Genomic DNA, 20,434 nt, shown 5'->3' on the forward strand with positions numbered 1-20,434 from the left:
AAAATGGTGAGGACTCTAGTCCCTATTGAAGCTAAAATTTTTTTTTTTGGAGCTGATCCTATCAGATAGTCCATATTATTATCTTCTATAAAAAGCTGGAAATTGGGGGACAGAACCAAGACTGCAGAGTAAAGGCAGGAACTCATCTAACCTTTCCCAAATTCCTCTCCGAACAATGTTAAAATGACTCCTCAAAATTAATTCTGGTGTAGCAAAGCCAACAAGAGTATAAAGTAAAAGAATTTTACAGCTCAAGACAACTTAAAAGGTTGATAGGAAAAGTCTGTCTCATTGGGATAAGAATGGAACACAATCCAGTGTAGCCCATTCCAGTTCAGGATGTATTACTGAAAACCAGTTGTTGAGGACAACTGAATTAAAAAGCATTGGGGACTTTGGAATGATTAGCCCTCAGAAGGCAAAATTACAGGGGAGCTTTTGTTGACACCAGAAGCAGGACTGTGTTGCATACGTGATTCTGGATTGCAGTCCCAGGGTGAGCAGGTGCAGGACCCTGGTTACAGTTCTAGGGAGGAAAAGAATGCTTATAGTCACTCACAAAATAGCACAAGCCAGGACAGCACTGATCACATCTCTTCTCAGATCAGACTACTTTGAAAGAACTGAAAACTTACTGAATCCCAGCACTAGAACTGAAAATAGTAGAACAAAAACATGAAGCTTGGAACAATAGCCCCTCCAATATAGGAGTAGAAGTCAACTTTATGGTAAAATTAAAAGTCAAAAATTGAGCTGGAAAAATGAGCAAACAACAACAAAAAAGACTGACTATACAAAGTTACTATGGTGACAGGGAAGATCAAAACACAAACTCAAAAGACAACAATGTCAAAACTGCTACCTGCAAATCCTCAAAGAAAAAATATGAATTAATATCAGGTCCTCCCTCTTCCCCCAAAAAAATAACTAGAAAAGTTCACAAAGATTTTAAACATCAAATCAGAAGAAAAATTGGGAAAAGAAATGAGACTGATGCAAGAAAATCATGAAAAAACAGCCAACAGTTTGGTAAAGGAGGCCTTCCCCCACTATCCCTCCCCCACCCCCAAAATAAAGAAAAACCAAAATAGACTTGATGGTAAAAGAAACACTGGGGGGGAAAAAAACTCATTCAGAAGCAGAATTGATCAAATGGAAAATGAGGTACAAAAATACAGTTTAAAAAAAATGTGGGTATGTGGAAGCTAATAATTCCATGACACATTAAGAAACAATAAATAAAATAAAAAGAATTTTTTAATAGAAGAAAATATGAACTATCTCATTGGAAAAACAACTGACCTGGAAAAAAGATTGAAGAGAGATACTTTAACAATTGTTGAACTACTTGAAAGCCATGATTTTCAAAAAAAAAAAAATCATATTTCAAGAAATTATCAAAGAAAATTATCCTGATATGTTAGAAACAAAGGGTAAAATAGAAATTTTAAAAATTCAATGAATACCTCCTTAAAGAGATTCCAAAATGAAGGCTTCCATAAATATTACAGTCAAATTTCAGAGCTTCCAAATCAAAGCAAAAATATGATTAGCACAGAGAAATAATTCAAATATCATAGAACCGTAGTCAGGAGAGCACAAGATATAGAACATTGTAGATTAAAGTAATGGAGAGCTTAGAATATAATATTCAGAATGGCAAAGGAGCAGGGATTACAGCCAAGAATCACCTACCCAGCAAAACTAAATATAATCCTCAGGAAAAATAAATGGATATTTAATGAAATAGAGGACTTTCAAGTCCTGGGGAAAAGACCAGAAGTAAAAAGAAAATATGATTTTAAGATACAAGACTCAAGAGAAGAATAGAAAAAAATAAACATGAAAGAGAAACCATAAGGGATTCAATAAGGATAAACTTTTTACACTCCTGTATGGGAAGATGACACATAACTCCTAAGAATTTTATAGTTAGGACAGTTAGAATAAGTATACACAGAAAGTGTGTATATTAATTGACTATGATATCCAAAATAGGGAGAAGGGGAAAGGGAGAGAGAGAAATGGGGGGTAAATTATCTCACATAAAAGTGAAAAGGGCTTTTACAGTGGAGGAGTTGATGGATCCACAATGCTTAAATCTTACTCTCATCAGAAATGACTCAAAGAGATAATAATTACAACCTCAATTGCTATAGAAATCTATCTCACCCTACAGAGAAGTAAGAGAAGAGGGGGATAAGAGAAGGGGAGGAAACTGACAAAAAGAAGTGTAGATGGGGGAAAGCAGTGGTAAGAAGCAAAATATTTTTGAGGAGGAACAGGGTGAAAGGAAAGAAAGAAAAAAATAAATGGAAGGGGGAGTGGGATAGATGAAAATATACAGTTGGTAATCATAACTGTGAATGGGAATGGGATGAAGTCACTCATAAAATGGTAACAGATAGAAGAGTGGATTAAAAACCAGAATCCTACAACATGTTATTTATATGAAACACACGAAGCAACGAGTCATACATGAAAGAAAAGTAAGGATTTGGATCAGATGATATGATGATATATTCTGTGTAAGGGCTGCATTATAGGAGAAAACAATTTTGAAAAACTTTAGAATTTAGAACCCTGATCAATGCAGTGATAAATTCAGAGTAAAAAAATCTGAAGATGATACTTATCTCCTACCAGAGAAGCAATGGATTTAAATTGCAGATGAGAAATACATTTTTAGATATGAGCAATGTGGGAATTTATTTTGCTGAATAAATAACATAACATTAGGAAGGTTTTCTTTTTCTTTTTAAAAAATTGTTCAATGAGGGGAACAGTAGGAAGGAGAAGTAATAAGTGCTTATATAAATACATTTTTTAAAAAAGAGAAATGAAAAGTCATAAAGTTAAAATAATTTCAGAGGGGAAAAAAGAGAAAGGAACTATTTCAATATTAAAGAAGTTCTCATATTAATGGATGAAAAGATCAGTTAGGAAAATTTATGTATTTATCTACAATTATTTTCAGTAGGAAAGCCACTGATGGCTGAAGAGTAATGATGCTGAGTACAATAGTCCGATTTTGATTAAACTGAAACAAATTATTTTATCCTTCCTATCTGATATGTAGCTATGCTAATAAAATATTTTAGAAATAATTTATAAGACATTCTAAATGCTTGACAGTACACATGAACTTGAAAATTCCCATTCTAATTTTCTTTGTAGGGAAAAGGATAGTTAACAATATTCCTACAATAACTTCCCTCCTAAAAATTACTCCTTTTAAAGGAATAAAGGAAAGAAGGGGAAATATGCTTATAAATACTTTGCTAATGGATAAACAAAACCAAAAACTTTTCCCAAAAAGAATTATATGAATTAAAAAAATATATTTCCTGTGATTAAAGCATTCTGGGCCTCCACAAACAGAAGTTCCTAGTATTCACTGTGAACTTTCTGGTACTATTATCAAATCAAGAGTTTCTTCTTCAGCAGTTATCTTAGAATGAAAACATTGCCCTTATCTTGAATACTCTTTCACTATAGTGAGAGAGCCACTTGAAATATGCTCCGCCAGTTATTCAGAGTACCAAGCCATTTTAATATACTGTAAAGAAAATATGGGATACAGGAACTTGACAAAGTTATGCAAACATTTTTTGATAGAAATCTATTGAATTTACTTTGATAAAGTTTGACATAATGATCAAATTTTTATAGTGCCAAGTTTTACTTGAAACCAATTGTTCTTTAAGCGTTTCAGAAACACTTTTCTTTTTCAATCATCTAAATTGCTTCAAGTTATTCAAAAAGCACAAGACCTCAGACTAATAGTTCTCAGGAGGATGCTGTCACTCAATATTTAAAAACCTTCTAGCACTTTGTCTTCTATCTCTCATATCAGTTACTGATGACTTCCTCACATTAGGATTCAGTTTTCTTTGTATCAGGGTTTTTAAACCCAGAAATCTATTTTTAAAAATATTTTGATAACTTTTTCAATATAATAAGTATTTTGGTAGTGCTGTGCATTTAAAAGCATTATTCCAAGGAGAGGGTCCATAGCTTTGTCAGATGTCAAAAGGGTAAAATGAAGAATCCATGTTCTAGACTAATAGCCATCCTGAAGGATGGTTGCTTTATTAATTTCAGGGAAAAGCCTTCAGCTTTCCCCCACATTTTCTTTCCTTCTCATCTCTATTACAATTCCTTCTAGGTTAGAAACAGAAAAAAAAAAAAAAAAAAAGGAAAAGAAGATTATGTATATTAGATTCCTCTTCCCTCTTATGTGCAATTAAATCTACAGTTAACCCTAACCAATTCTAAGTAACATTTACCTTAGGAAATAAATTACTAATTGATCCAATTTAGTCTATAAAAGACTACAAAGTATCAGATGCATGATCAAGTAAAACGAATTTATAAAGCAGAATCTATTATATACCAGGTTCTATGCTAAGATCTAGGGATAGAAAGAAAGGTCAGGGAGCTCACACTAAATTGTGGAGCTACCATTCAAAAAACTTTGTACAAACATAATACATAATAGAAAAATAGGAGACAAATTTCAGGAGGAAAGCACTACTATTAAGGGGGATCCTTTAAAGTTTCATGTACAAGGTGGGATTTTAGGTGACTTGAATATGAAGCCAGAGAAGTTAGAAAGTGGAGATGAAGGATAGGATTTCTGGGATGTGTGAGGAACAAGAAGACCAGTATCACTGGATTGTGGAGGGCATTAAAGTTCAATAACATTAGGAAGATAGGACAGGACCAGGTTATACAAGGCTTTAAAAGACAAAGTTAGAACTTGGAAGTATTTAATAGTGACTCACTGGAGTTTGCTGAAGGATATCCTGGTCAGAACTATGCTTTAGAAAGAACACATTGACAGCTGATAAATAGAAGTAGATATAGAATAATTTTACATATATATGCAAATTTGTGTCTAATGGTAGCTATCTCCAGGGCAGAGGATGAGGAGAAGAAAGAAAAAACAAACAAATGCACACTAAAATTTTGTTGTATATTTAAAAAGAATAGTGAGTTGTACATGGTAGATTAGCAGTTTCACATACAATTGTCTCTTTTTATTGTACTGCTAATGGAAATGCTTGTTTTATTGCACAAATTAAAATTAAAAAAAAAACAAACAAAACCCTGTATTTTAGAAAAAGCACTTCAGCGACTGAATGAAGACTTGAACTAGTGTGGGGAGAGATTAGTGACAGGCAGACAAACCTACAGGCTACTGCAATAGTTCAGACATAAAGTATTGATAGGCTGCACCAGAATAGTGGCAATGTAAGAGAGAAATGAGAATATTTGAAAGATATTACAAAGGTAAAAATCACAGATTTTCCTTGGTAATGGACTTGGTATGGTTGTGGGCGAGTGTGTGTAGGAGAGAAAGATGGGGTGAGAGAGGAGAGTGAAATAGTGAAGAATCAAAAATGACAGCTATAGTGACATCTATGGTCACATAGTACATTGACAAAGGCAGGGTGTTCCTCGATGATAGTTAGGATTACTAAGAGTGTTCAATCCATTGTGTTTCAACAAACATTTGTTAAATGCTTAAAATGTACAAGGTAAGGTGCCAGGAAATAATACATACATATACATATACATATACATATACATATACATATACATATACATATACATATACATATATATACATAGCCATAAGTAAGTATCATAATGATGATTTGGGATGGAAGAAGAATACCTAGCAAATAAGGGAATAGGGACTTCCTCCCTGAAATGAGACATGACATGAGCCTTGAAAGAACCTAAAGATTCTAAGAGGAAGGAATATAAAATGTTAGTATATCTATATTTGAGATTATAGGCATGAATGGGATAAAATGATCAGATATTCAAATATATGCTTCCAGAACAACTTTTAGAAACAGAAGCACAAAGGGAAGCCAAATTTGATACTTTTGATAGAAAATCTTAGTCCAGCTTTCAAAATGTCCTATAAATTGTTCCTTTCTCTCTCCTACCCTTTCTAGGACTGTCACAGGGTTCATCAGCCAAAAATCTACTCCACTAACTTAAAAAAAAAAAAAATTATTCCTTTGGAGTCCAATAGATAATGAAATTTTTTCTTCTAATGAATTCAGTAGCAGATCCTTAGACTTGCCCCAAGGGATCTATTTACAACAAGAATCTAAAGTAAGGCTTCTTAACTTGGGATCCATAGAAGGGATCTGTAGATTTATTTTAGGGGGTTTGTGAATTTAGATGGAAAAAAAGTTACTTTTTTTTTTTTACTAACTTCTGACATGTATAATTTTATCCAATTAAAAATGTAGGTAACAAAGAGATCTTAAAGGAGGGAAAGGGACCCATATGTGCAAAAATGTTTGTGGCAGCCTTCTTTGTGGCTAGAAACTGAAAACTGAGTGGATGCCCATCAGTTGGAGAATGGCTGGATAAGTTATGTGTGGAGTACAAGCTGTTTCCTTGGAGGGCCTCAGGGTCAGCCAGAGTCAAGATAAATTAAAGTCCTTTGTCTTTAGGGGGAGAAGCTAAGGAGATAAACAAATTGCCATGAGGCTTGCCAATAATGTATCCTGGATTCTCGAGTCCAAAGTCACCAGCTTCTCTCCACCTTGTCTCGGCAGCAAAGTGAGTCTCAGGCCTCTGTCCCTCCACCCTCTAATCCTTGCCTACGATTATCTTAGCAGTATGAGAAGAGCCATTTATACAAAACTTATGCTAATAGAGTCATTGTCTCATATAGAATAGGTAATTAGTCTTAAATGCTTGGTTATCTGATTCAAGCACATCTTTTTCAGAGTTTCAGTCCTTTACAATTATAGTTATGTGAATGTTATGGAATATTATTGTTCTATAAGAAATGATCAGCAGAATAATTTCAGGAGTTCATTGTTGAAGAGAGCCATGTCCATCAGAATTGATTGTCATATAGTCTTGTTGCCATGTACAATGATCTTCTGGTTCTGCTCATTTCACTTAGCTTCATGTAAGTCTCTCCAGGCCTCTCTGAAATATAGTAATTAGATCTGATGCTAATATTTCACATGACCATAGTCTTTATTTATAAATAACATTTCAATATACTTAAAATTCCTTTATAATCTTAGGAATTTTATTTTATCCATCTAAAATTTATTTCTGAGAAGGGGTTCATAGATTTCATTAGATTGACAAAAAGGGTCCAAAATACAAAAGAATGAAGAATTCCTGGATTAGAGGCCTGTCTGGATAGTTTTTATCTCCTCTTCTCAATTCAAATAACTGCATTAGAATTAGAATGATTAAAATCATTCTTTAAATTACTCTTTAGTCTGCAAAGTCAAAATTTCTATTTCCAGCTTATGCCAAGGTTTCTCCTGTAAAACTCATTAGTACCAGGGATAGTTGAGTGATAGAACAGATAAGAACAGGATGAGAATTGCCAGGATCAAATGAGGCAAGTGATCTGCAAAAAGACCTAGGAGCAGATGATAAGAAATCTGGGCAGGTGGGTGGACAGTCAGGAAAGTATAATAAATAGTAGATAGTAATGCAAGAAGATAGCTTGGTGTTGCAGAGTACAGATGACAAATATTCTGTTACCAGGCAATAGGCAAAGATCCAGACAGAGCCTGAATGAGGGGACTTGCCAAAGGATTGTGGATCAAAGGTAGATCACCAATTCTTGGGAAGACTGTTAAGAACAAAGTTAGGACCTTAAGCATAAGAGAAGACAGGGATCCAGTTGTTGGAATGTAATGGTCACAATGGACAAGAGTCAAGATAAATACAACTAGTTCAAAAAGAAACAAAATAAAAAGCTTGACTTGATTCTTAATCTTCTACTGTAATCATATGTGTCCTTTTGTCTTTCAAATAGGTGAGTCTTAGAGGTTAAGCAGCAAGAGTACTCTTGTGATCCCTGGAAGATATTGAAAACAAGAAGCTAGATAGTTCATTTTATCTCTCCTCCAAAATCTTCTAGCTCAAATTTAGCTGGATGAAGAAGGAAAAAAACCCAAAAGACTCTGATTGGGGGGGAGGGAAGTATTTATTTATGTGAGAGACAGATAGAAGGGGAGGGAAAGAGGGAAGAAGAAGAGAGAGGAAGAGAAAGAGGAAGAAAGGAAAGTAGAGAAAGGAAAGGAAGAGGGAGAGGGAGAGAAAAAAGAAAAGAGAGAGCGAATGCTTTTCCATTTGTCAAGGGGCAACTTCACTTTTTCCACCCCCTGATTATTATTTCCCTCCGAATGAAGTGAACTGTGAAAACTATCTCACAAGATGGAGACAATGTTCTAAAAATTGAGTGAAAGTCGGCTGTGTCCCAGGGCCAGGTTTCTTTCTCCAGAAATCACGTGATTCACAAGGAGTGGGACCTTTTTTTGGGAGACTAAGTTGGGGCCACCTAGGCATTGAAACTCCTATATAAGATAATTTAATAATCTTAAAGATGTAGTTGGGTTGAAAATTTTTCCTCATTTAAGATTTAGAATGTGAGGTCACTTGTCCTAGCTAATCAGGGCAAAGATCCAGCCTATAGGGAGTGTTATCTCAAGCCCCTGTATAATTTTTGTCTTTTAACTGGGCTTTGCCCCTCCTTCCCTAACTGCTTGAGGGTTGAGAAAGGAGGGGGAAAGGGGGAAGACACCCTTTCTTGCAAGATCATAATAAAATTCCTTTCTGCATTTGTCTTGAAAAATCTCCTTAATTTAGCCAATTGGTCTTGTTACCCACATTCCCAAGTATAAAAATGGATTCTAAACCTAGACACACTTTGGATATTCTAGCAAAGGACAATTTGACCACTTTTAACAAGAGCTCCATAGAGTTAGGGTGCTAACCATAGTATTCTTTTCTGGTATGGTAGATGTTTATTTTTTCTTTCTCAATGGCATATCCTTTGAATTTCCCAGATTATCAGGAAGCTGTGGCTCCAATGGATTCTTGTGGATTTCAAAATCCAAGGGAGAATTTTCCTTAAAGTTAGTGGCTAGAGGTAAGGCATTTCCAGATTTCTTATATGTGCTTTTGTACATATTATTTTACCATACTTTAGAGTGAAGCTCAAAGATTTCAATAAGTCAATTAATTACTTGGGGAGAACAATGTTGGAAAAATGTTAAGTTTGGTCTAGTGACCATAAATGAAAATAATAAAATAGAGGCTGAAAGCTCTAGATCCTAGCACAAGAGATGAGCTCTACAAATTCTGTTTCCACTTGAGTCAAAGAAGAGAAAGTCTTCATGTGAGACCAAGAACTGCAATCATTGTTTGTACATGATAGTCAAAGCTGGCCTTGCCTTTGTGAAATTCTTGGTAAAAAGTAAAGAATTTAAGAGTCAAGCAAAAATTCTGTAGAGCAGATTCTGGTAGCTTATCTGAAATGCTCTGACTCACTGTGCCCCCATCTTTGTTTGTTTTGGCCTTTGATCTCCTTTTCAAAGATGCAGTCAAGAGCTTATCTGCATTTGGCTCTGTGGTCAAGTCCTGTGTTGTCCTAGGGCTTGGAAAGAATACATTCAAGTAGGAATCAAAGTGATAATGATATATACTGCAGATTCAGCCTAGCACTATGAATTGGACTTTCCTGTCACTGAGTTCAGTCCCTCATTCCTATAGGAAAGAGACTCTATAGTGAGCATTAGTATATACCATCAGTCCAACTGCAGCCATGACACAGATTAGGACCTATATATCTTTTTAGGCATTATAGAGACTGCTAAATCAATTAACAAATCAATCAATAAACATTATATGTCAGGCAGTGTGCTAAGTATTAGGCATGCAGAAAGAAACAAATGAGTCCCTCTTCTTCAAGGAGTTTATAATCTAATGGGAGAATGAATGTTCATAATGTGCAATTAATCTAACTTTTCCTAAGATCAGTCTCATGTTCAATTTCAACTGAAGGTGATCCCTTTATAGTCCTTCAATCCTCTGCAGGGTGGTAGCATTGATAAGGACATACTCTTATTCTCAACTTCCTTGAATTGGGAATAGAGACTGTGTCTAGTTTCTTTAGCACAAAAATATCCTTTTGGCTTAGATTTAGTGATGTGACTGAAATTACTGAAAATACTTGTCCTTGTCCTATTTAAATGAATAAAAGGAAGCTCTGAAATGATGGAATTGACTCTCCAAGACAATTTTTTCTTTAAAATTCATTGAGTGGAACAGGAAAATCAAACTTAAAGTCATGGCTGTTTTCTTCTTTGATTAATTAGAAAAAAAAATGGGGATGCAAAACTACATCTAGCAATGATCAAAGTTAGTGCAGAACTGGAAAGGAAGAGGCAGATACTATCCATATAAACAATAACTAAAAATAAAAATGAGAGTCTGAATGGGCTCCTGAATTTTGGATTCCCTTAACTTTAGGGAAGAATCATTGAAATAGTGGCCATATTATATCTGGGTTTAACATCATTCCCCATGGTATGATAATGGATTTTTTTTTTTTAATGAATGTAACAAAAAAGATAGAAGTAAGAGTGTCCTAGAATAATCTAGGTCACAATATCTGAGGGACACTAAATGGGGAGGGGTAATTATGCAGAAAGGAATGTGGAATGATTTAGAGAAAGTAGTGAAGAAGGCTTGTGAAGACCATCATATGGCACAAAAGGTGGGTTCACAGGAGGAAATGGGGTCTTGGAAAATACCCCTGGGAAAGGATAGTAACTGAAATTGCACCTTGAACAGAAAAGAAGTAGGAACAGACAAGAAGCTCCAGAGAGGGTCTCCCACTTGGATTCCAATTCCAATTTTAGCTCCTAAGGTTGAAAACTGCCCTGAGTTGGAGAAAGAGAAAAATCAAGGCAGCTCCTTTTATGGCTTCTATTTCTCACTTCAAGCACTGGGGTTATCTAAGTAAGGTTTGAATCTATGTAGGAACAAAGGTGCTACAAACCCCAAGCCTTTATCTGAGCTTAGTTCTTGGCTGCTGTGGAAAGAAAGATTTGGAAGCACAAGAAGGTGGAAGATTCCTGGGAGCATTAGCTAAGGCCTGTGTAACATTTGGCAGTCACACACAGTCAACAAAAAGAACAAGATTGGTTTGCCATGTGTGTTTGGTCATCATTACAATTTCTCTATTTTCTTCTGAGAAACACCTCAAATTGCTTCCTAGTACAGAGGCCCAACTGTGATCAACAGAGCCCAAGCTGAGAAATAGAAGGCAATTGATCAGCCATTTCTCTTCAAAGAAACTTTTGAAGAGAACTTCTTCAAGTTGCTGGGGAAATCCCTGCTTTCTAATCACGAGGTACATTTTCACAAATTACAACTGAGTATCCATAAGCATCTCTTATTCAACATTTCTAAATAGGACTCATTATTTTTCTTTAAAATCTTCTGTTCCTTCTGATCTTTCTTTTTACATCAAATCTTTCTAGGCCCCCAGTTTTGCAACCTTGGCATTTTCTTTCAGTTTTCCATCTCTCCCTCATATTTAACTACTTGCCAAGTCTTGATTCCATACCTGCAAACTCTCAAATCTGTGCCTCTTATTACCTTTCATAATAGTCTCCTAATGAGCTTCCCTGCCTCAAGTATCTCCTCCCTCCAATTCATCATCTAATTCAAAGGTGTCAGAGGAAGGAGAAGTGAATATAGCATATATATCACAATAACCCTGGGAAGTAGATGTTGTTATTATTCTCCATTTTATTGTTGAGGAAACTGAGGCAAATAGATTAAGTGACTTGTCCAGAGTCACACAGCTAATAAGCTGTGTGTCTGAAGCTAGGTTTGAAATCAAGTCTTCCTGACTCTAGGTCCAGTGCTCTATCTTACATGCTACCTAGCTGCCCTACAAATTTCAATATGCTATTACCTGGCTAAAGAAGGACTAATTGCCTCAGGATCAAATTCACACTCTGCTGTATTTGTACAAGGCACAACTTGTTCCTGAAGAAGCCAAGTGAGGGAGTCTACCTGCTAACACTATTGCAAATGGACACAAGTCTTGCTTAGTGAAATACTGTTCTATGGACCTACATTAAACAACATAATGGTCTGTACTTAATAGTATGTTTATATTTAGTTATTTTTATGACATATAGGATAGTCAACATTTCTATTTATTAGTATTAATTATATCTGCATTATTTGTCTTATGTAGAATTGATGTGGAATTAATGTGTTTTTAGTCTCATTTAAGGATGAACTTTTCTGTGTTGCTGTTCAGTCCTGTCTGACTATAAATGACCCCTTGGACTTTGTACATTAGAATTGGAGTTACTTGCCCCGGGTAATAAAGTGTTTGAGGCAAGATTTTAATTCAGACTTATTTCTGACTCCAGCACTGTTGCTCTACCCATTGGACCTTTTAGTTGCCCCTTTTCTAGACAAGATAAATACTTACAATTTTATGAAAAACAGCAATCTGAAAACAGAAAAAAAAAAAAATTCCAAAGTAATTGAGTCTTTCAAATGACCAAATATGTCCTGCCATTTTTGAAAAGCCTTATGACAATGGTTTCATTTTGAAAAGTTTTTTTTTTTTTTTTTTTTAACATTGCCATACATAAATAGACTTATGGTCCAAACAAACAAACCAACCTCTCTGAACTGAGGCCTGTTTATTTAAAAAAAAAATTTCAAGCACATACATTTTTATCTTTTTTAAATTCCAAATTCTCTCCTCATCTCTTTTCTCCTCACCTCCTAGAGAAGGTAAGAAAAACAAAACCCATTAGAAACATTTATAGTCATGCAAAACAAATGTCTACATTATTTTGTTTGTTTGTTTGTTTTGTTTTGTTTTTGTTTTTTTCCCTAAGGCAATTGGGTTAAGTGACCTGGTCAGGATTAAATGTTAAGGAAGTGTTAAATGTCTGAGGCTAGAGTTGAAGTCAGGGTCTTCCAGACTTCAGGGCTGCTCTATCCACTGTGCCACCTAGCTGCCCCAGTGTTTTTGTTTTGTTTTGTTTTGTTTTGTTTTTAAGAGAAAATATACTTTATACTCTGAATCTATATCAATTTTCTTGCTTGAAGTAGATAGCATGTTTGGAATTATAGTGAACTGTTGCTGGAACTCTATCTTCCCAGAAATCAGCAGGAGTCAGGATCACTAAATGTCTTTATTCTAGATCTTTACCATGGCCTCCAACGCCAGGTCACGAGTGCGAGTGAGCGTGAGTTCCACCACCCAAGTTTTTTCTTACTCCTCCCACACACATCACTTCCCCTCTTTGTCCCACCAATCAAGTCAGCACAGAACAGCTGGGGAGGGTCAACCTTCAAACAAGTTAATAGGGAACCGTCCAATTGGTAATTAGTCTCACGTGCTTCATTATCCAAGTGCATTGCTCAGTTCTAGCCCTTTACAATTCTTTACCCTTTTCTTTTATCTCTTTGGGTGTAGAGACTTGATAGTATTGTTGGGTCAAAGAATATACACAGTTTAATTGGGGCATAATTCCAAATTCCTTTCCGGAATGGCTGGATTAATTCTCAGCTCTACCAATAGTAATATTAATATACCTATTTCCTATATCCCATCCAACATATTATTTTCCTTTTTCTCATCTTAGCTAACCTGATAGTTGTGAGGTAGCATAGCCTTGGAATATTTATCAATTAGGGAATAGCCCTTATTGTAAATTTGACTCAGTTCTCTCTCTGTTTTAGAAGTAACACCTTTATAAAAGATACTTCCTGCAAAGATGTCCCCCACACACAGTTTTCAGCTTTTCTTCTAATTTTAGGTGTAATGGTTTTGTTTTTGTAAAGACTTTAAAATTTTATATAATAAAAAGCTTCTATTTTACCACCTGTGAAGTTCTCTGTACCTTTTGGTTAGGTACTCTTCTGATATTTATAGCTCTAACAGGTAATTTTCATCATGCTGCCCTAATTTGCTTCTGAAATCACCTTTTATGTCTAAATACACATCCATTTTGAGCATGTCTTGATATATAGTCTGGTAATTCTACCAGATTACTTTTCAGGTTTTCTAATACTTTTTGTCATATAGGGAGTGCCAGCTCCAATGGATAAGATCTCCAAGTTTATCAAACACAGGGAGACTATGCTCATTTGATTTTGCATATCCTATATTTATTGGTTCCATTGATCAACCTATTTCCTACTCAGTACAAAATTGTTTTTGATGATTATAGCTTTGTAGCATACTTTGAGATCTGGTAATGCCAGGTCCCCTTCCTTTCTTTTCATTGATTCCTTTGATATTCCTGACTTTTTGTTTCTTCAGGTGAATTGTAGTTTTCTACTTCTATAAATAATTCTTTGATAGTTTGACTGATATGCCACTAAATAAGTAAATTAATTTACATAGTATTGTAATTTTTATTATAATGATTCATTCTACTCAATAATTAATTTTGTGCAGTTTTTTTAGATCTAGATATAAAGGGCTAGAACTGAGCAGATGTACTTAACCTAGATGCAAGGTAACCTAGCACTTAGGGCTAATTATCAATTGGACAATTCTCTATTAACATGTTTGGAGAATGACACTACTCAACTCTATGCTGGCTTGATCTGTGGGTGTGGTGAGAGAAGGGAGGAGAGATCAGTGGGTGGAGTAGGAGAAGGATGATTCTTTGGCAGTGGAGAGAGAAGAAGGAGGTGTGGAGATTTCTATATCTAATCCCCTGACTTTGACCCCAAAAGACCAAGAATAAAGACTTTTGCTTATCCTGACCCCGGCTGATTCTAAGATATCCAGGGTCTCAACAGATCTTTATTTGAATGAAGCACTTTGTAATTGTGTTCATACAGTTCTGAGATATGACTTGGCAGGTAGAATTCCAGGTATTTTATACTGAGTGTGCTTATTTTAAATGGAGTTTCTTTTTCCAGCTTTCCCCACTGCATTTTGTCAATAATATATAGAAATACTGATGATTTGTACTATTTGTAGAGAGAAGAGGAAATAAAAGTGATATAAAAAGAAAAAAATTGGGAGTAAATTAGTCTACATTCCAATCCTAACACAGCTTCTATAAGAATTTTACAGGCAGTCATTCAAATAGACTTTAAAGACATGGTGGCTCTATTAGATATGTAACAGAGGTTCAAAAAATTTTTCTAACTCTTAAGGCAAAGTCATCTAGGATCAAAAATTCTAATTAGCACATAGAGTTGAATTAAAAGACTAGACTAATCTTAATCTAGATCATTCTGTTACCTTCTGTTACTTGCCTGACTAGACATAGAGGCTAATAACCCTCATCAACAAAATAAAAAGCTCTCTTAGTTAGAGACCATGACAAGAGAAACTAGCTGTCTCTAAAAGATGTTAGCTAGCTTAAGAGGGACAGAAAACAGTTTCTATACCATGATATGACTAAAAGAGAACAGCTCAAGAGCAATATCAGATATGAGACTGTCTAGTCATACATTTGCCCTAACATGTTCTTTACACAAGTGGGGCAATAACCCCTATGTGTGCATGGTAATTTTTTCTTGTCATTGTATTTGCTGTGCTGTTTGCTCAATCTGAGGACACATCAGTTCAAAATAAAACATTTATTCAGAGTCCACATAGGTATGCTGTGCAAATGGATTTTAGTGGTTGCTGGCCCAACAAATTACCTTGAACCTAGATTAGTATTTCTAGGTATGTATATATGTGGGTGTGGGTATAGATAGGGCTGGTTATTTAAATTTATTCACATTATACAAAGTTTCTAATGTATTATCCTGAAGTGTTATTTAAAAATAATTAAGAAGTTTCTAAACCATAGTTCTTTAATTCATTTGTCACATTTGTCATTTTAGGCCTAACAAGCTATTAAAGGTTATACTTAATTCTTATTTTGAACAAATATACTTTGTTTCATGCTAAGTGTTTAATAAAAGGATATGATACATTCCAAGCAACCACAAAAATATCACAACCACCTTTCCTATGAAGAAGTCAAAGTACTTAGGGAGTTGCAAAAATATTCTCAACTAGTTCATAAATATGAAACTTCCACTTCTTCTAGTATTATGAAACTTATATTGGTTTATTTCATTAGCTTTTGATTCCATGGCTCTGTTTTATGTTTATTCCCCCCCCCAAAAAAAAAAATCATTATTCTCAAATCTCTGTGAAACTTGCTTTTAAAATAACTGGTTTTTAAAGCAATAACTTTAAATTTAAAAAAAATGCTGATTCCCCAGAATTAGCTAGATGATTGATATAACATTCTAAGGATGAAACATTCTGTGTAATTGCTCAAACTATTAGCTCTTTAAAAAGCTGCTGATAAAGAGACATTATTGCAGGGCTTTAAACTGAATTAGATTTCCCTTAAGTAACATAAAGAGAGTATCTTCCTTCAAATGTTTTAATGGATAACTCCTTTTGATGATAATTATAACTCTCCTAAAATCAAGAGGAAGTTATATAATTGTCATTATGTAAAGAAAAAAGGTAATATTTATTTTTCAAGCAATTAAATATTTAAACTAACTTAAAATGAATCATTTAAGAGAGTTTTGGCATTGATTGGCAAAAACAAAAAAGTCTTTTATATTTGACACTATGGTAATAATAATAATAGTAGTTGACATTTCCATTGCACTTGAATATCTTAAAAAATTACTTTTATTCATCCACAATATTTTATCTTGAGATTCTGGGTGACTAGATGGGGTAATCAGAGAGAAAGCCTGAAGTACTGATAAAATTACTCCCTAAGGCAAGCAGGGAAGGACACTAATAGTGATCAGTTCTGTCTTTACAGTCTCATTCCTGTGGAAGTGTTGTGTAACCCCATCTTATTGTATCCAATAGGAAAGCCAAGTTTGTCAAACCTCAGAGGTTAAGTTTCTCTGATAAATCTGTCCATGGCCTATGCCATCTTTGCTGAGTCCTCTTGGGTCAGCCTGCCAAGGCATTCTGCCTTGTAACCTCTTTCTCATCACCCTTCCCTGATGCTCCTTCTTCTCATAGCCAATTAATTCATTTAGGGTGCTAAACTCCTCTATGGATTTAGCTTGTCAATCTATGGAGCACTCCCATCTCATGATGTAGTTCCTTTCTCCTGGTTAATTGCCAGTTCCACTAGGGAATTTGTCTTTTCCATTGTTAATTGTTAAAATTATTTTCCTAACGATATGCTCTCCCAAATCTATTTCATATTCTTGGTGTCTATTGTATCTCTTCATTTTGTCTTTTACCTTTTCTCATAAATAAATCTACTTTTTGCCAAAGAGAATGGACACTGTGAATTCATCACAGGACTGAACCTCAACATTTGGTTCCAAACACCAACATTTGGTGCCAGTTGGTCTCCTAAATCTCACCATTTGGTGCCTGGACATCAATCTCATCATTTAGTACCAAACCTCAAACACATCAATCTGATCCCAACTACAAACTTATGAAGTAGATGCTATTATCCAGTCCATTTTATAAATGAAGAAATAGACTTAAAGAGATTTAAGTGAGTTGTTTAAAGTTAAACATTCAATGTATAAATTAAGTGGGTTTTGAAGGCAGGTTTAGCTGAGTTTAAAGCTAGCATTTGATCTATTACACTATCTTACCACTGTAGAAATATATATATATATATATATATATATATATATATTTTTTTTTTGTAAAAAGATTTTATGTCATATGTTATTATGCCATTTGACTTTTAAAATGGGCTTCACATCTAAGAAACTGAAGAACATTTTATCAATGGTTTCCTTTGGAAGTAAAGAAGAAAGCTGTAAGTTTTAGTAGGAATTATTAAAAAGCTACCCCATTTTTCCCCCTTTATTTTTTTTCACAGGCAAAAGAGGTATGTAATCTAAAGGGACTTTAAAAAAAAGTATATTGTATATTAGAAAAGAATTCCCCAATTGGATTTAAAACTGGAACAGTTACTTGTTTTTGTTTCAAGTATTTCTAAAATCAACACCTAAAATGTTAATGAAATAATACAACATATGTTTAAAAATTGTTTACATTTGTAAACTTACTGAGATTTAAAACTCATATGATGAATTTTTTTTCACTAAAATGGAAAATATAAACTGCCCATTTGATTAAAAACTGCTGGGAAAATTGGAAAGGAGTCTGGTCAGAAATTAGACCAAAATTTTATAACATATTTCATAAGACATTGTAAATAGATATGCAACCTTAGTATTAAATGCATACTATAAAATATATAAGGAAAGGAATCTTATGTACTTCTCATAGCTTTGATTAAGAGATATATTCTATAGATATAGATATAGGTAGAGGTAATTACAAAAGATAAAACATATCTTCATTACATGAATCCAAAAATCTTCCAGATAGATAAAAGTAATGCATGTAGGATAAAAAGGAAAGCAGGTGAATGGGAAAAATATTTGTATTAAATTCCTCTGATGTGGACTTGATATTCAGGATAATAACAACTGACCCTAAATAAAGTTATTAACAATCACACAAAAGATTGCTTCAATTCTAGAGATAATAAAAGAAGTGCAATGTAAGGGGCCTTTAAATGGGTGCCACAGTGCATCAGGAGATTGAGGCCCGGAAGTAATTTCTGTGGATATTAGGACTGCCCTTGGGCGGGATCCTGGCCATATTGAGATAGCTTCATAATGGGTGACTCTCTCGCTGATTGGCTGTGTGTGTGTGACCTCACAGGCCCTATGTAAGCCCACTGCAGGCAGCAATCGCTCTCTTTAATCTGACGCTCTTCACCCTGGCTTCCTAGCCTGGGTGGCCAAGCCAAGATGGATAGCCAAAAGAGGTAGGGGTTTTGGTAGTGAACACATGGGTCTTCTGACCAGGTGTTCACTCGGGAACCAACAAGTCAGGGCATCAGTTAGGGCATTATGTGAGTAGGTATAATAAAGGCTTTTAAGATTACACGTGGTTGTTCTTGAGTGCGCTACCGGTTATTAAGCTATAGATTCAAGAGATTGTGGCCAGAGACCTTAGAAGGCCTCAGAGGAGGCGAGCCGGGTAGAGTTCACACTGCAAAGGACAGTGGTCAAAGGTACTCTGGTGGGTCTAGGACAGACTAGTAATTGTAACTGCCAGGAGAGCACGTTACAGTGCAAAATCCAAACAACCCTGAGATTTCACCTTAAACCTCAAAATTGATAAAGATGATAAAAATTGGCAAGTCAGTTTTGAAAGGGGTTGTGGGATGAAAAGCAAGTAATATTCTTGTTGGTAGAGCTGTGAATCAGTACAACCTCTTTGGAAAGCAATTTTGAATTACATAGTAACTAAAAATATCCACAGACCTAGAGATTCCAACACTTCACTATATCCCAAGAAAGTAATTGATAAGATGAAAGTCCTCATATGTACAAAATATTTATAGCAGCCCCTTGTGTGAAAGCAAAGAACTGGAAACAAAGTAGATGCCAATTGAATGGCGAATAGTTCAATAAATTGCACATGAATATAATGGAATATTACTGTATTCTAACAAGTCATGGATATGACAAATTCAAAGAAGCATAGACAAGTCTATATGAATTACTGGTGTATGAAAAGTTGAAACAACACAATATACACAATGTCTATAACAATGTAGATGGAAATCACCACATATTTTTTTTAAAATCTATACAACAAAATTATAAAGATGAAGTATGGCTTGAAACAACATTTAGATGGCGAAGTGGTTATAATGCCAACTCTGTAGTCAGGAAGACCTGAGTTCAGATCCAATCTCAGACACACATTAGCTGTATGGCCCTGGGCAAAGGAGGTAACTATCTCAGTTTCCTCTTCTGTAAAACAAGCTAGAGAGAGAAATGGCAAACTACTCCATTATCTGTGTCAAAAAAAAAACCCCAACAAATGGCCCAGATAGGGTCATGAAGAGTCAGTCACAACTGAACAAGTGATTCTAAACTCAAAGACAGGATAATCCAAATCCATCCCTTTGTGAAGCAAGTAGTTCTGCACATCATACATGTTTTTTCAATGTATTGCTAAATTCTCTTTTTCCCATTTTAAAAATGCCATCTGTTATTTGGGATAACTCTGGAAGGGGGAAGGGAAGAATAGTAGAGGAAAATTTGAAAATGTAAATAAAACCATATTTACATGTTATTTATCACAGTGGAAAAAGAATATTAAAAAACTATCATTGTTATCAGAAAAGGAAATAGAAAGAGATCACATTAAAGTACATGAATATTTCATATTACACAACTTTTGTTTTACAGGACCAATATAGATCATTCAAAAAGTTATATTGCAGAACCATAAAAGAAAAATATACTCTTAAAAATATAAGTAGGCCACTTGAAAACACAGCATCTATTGTATTAGCTTCTGGCCCTTCCCCATAGAATATGTAGAAAATTGTAAATTTTTATACTCTGCCACCTTAAAAACATCATCAGAATAATAAAATTGTAACCAGTACTGGCAAAAAAACAAAACAAAACCAAATAATTTCAGAAAAGCTTAAAATGGAAAATAAGAAGACAAAGTGGAACATTAATAAGTTTCCAAGATGAAGCCAATCTCCCGTTTCCTTCACTTTTTTCCTTTTACCCACTATTTCAAAATAAGAAT

At 34.7% G+C, this 20,434-nt stretch overlaps 1 protein-coding gene across 8 annotated transcripts in view; it reads right to left on the bottom strand.

Annotated features, from left to right (window-relative positions):
- INPP1 (inositol polyphosphate-1-phosphatase) overlaps nucleotides 1-20,434 on the bottom strand; it is a 56,637-nt gene that overhangs the window by 30,289 nt on the left and 5,914 nt on the right. For 2 of the 8 annotated variants that reach the window (XM_074302854.1, XM_074302856.1), the window contains exon 2: nucleotides 12,555-12,609. The exons of the other annotated variants lie outside the window; for them this stretch is intronic. The gene's annotated coding sequence lies outside the window, so the exon portion shown is untranslated. The remainder of the gene's footprint in view (nucleotides 1-12,554; nucleotides 12,610-20,434) is intronic. 8 annotated transcript variants of the gene reach the window in all.

Source organism: Sminthopsis crassicaudata, chromosome 3 (assembly GCF_048593235.1).
Source record: "Sminthopsis crassicaudata isolate SCR6 chromosome 3, ASM4859323v1, whole genome shotgun sequence".
Classification (NCBI taxonomy): domain Eukaryota; kingdom Metazoa; phylum Chordata; class Mammalia; order Dasyuromorphia; family Dasyuridae; genus Sminthopsis; species Sminthopsis crassicaudata.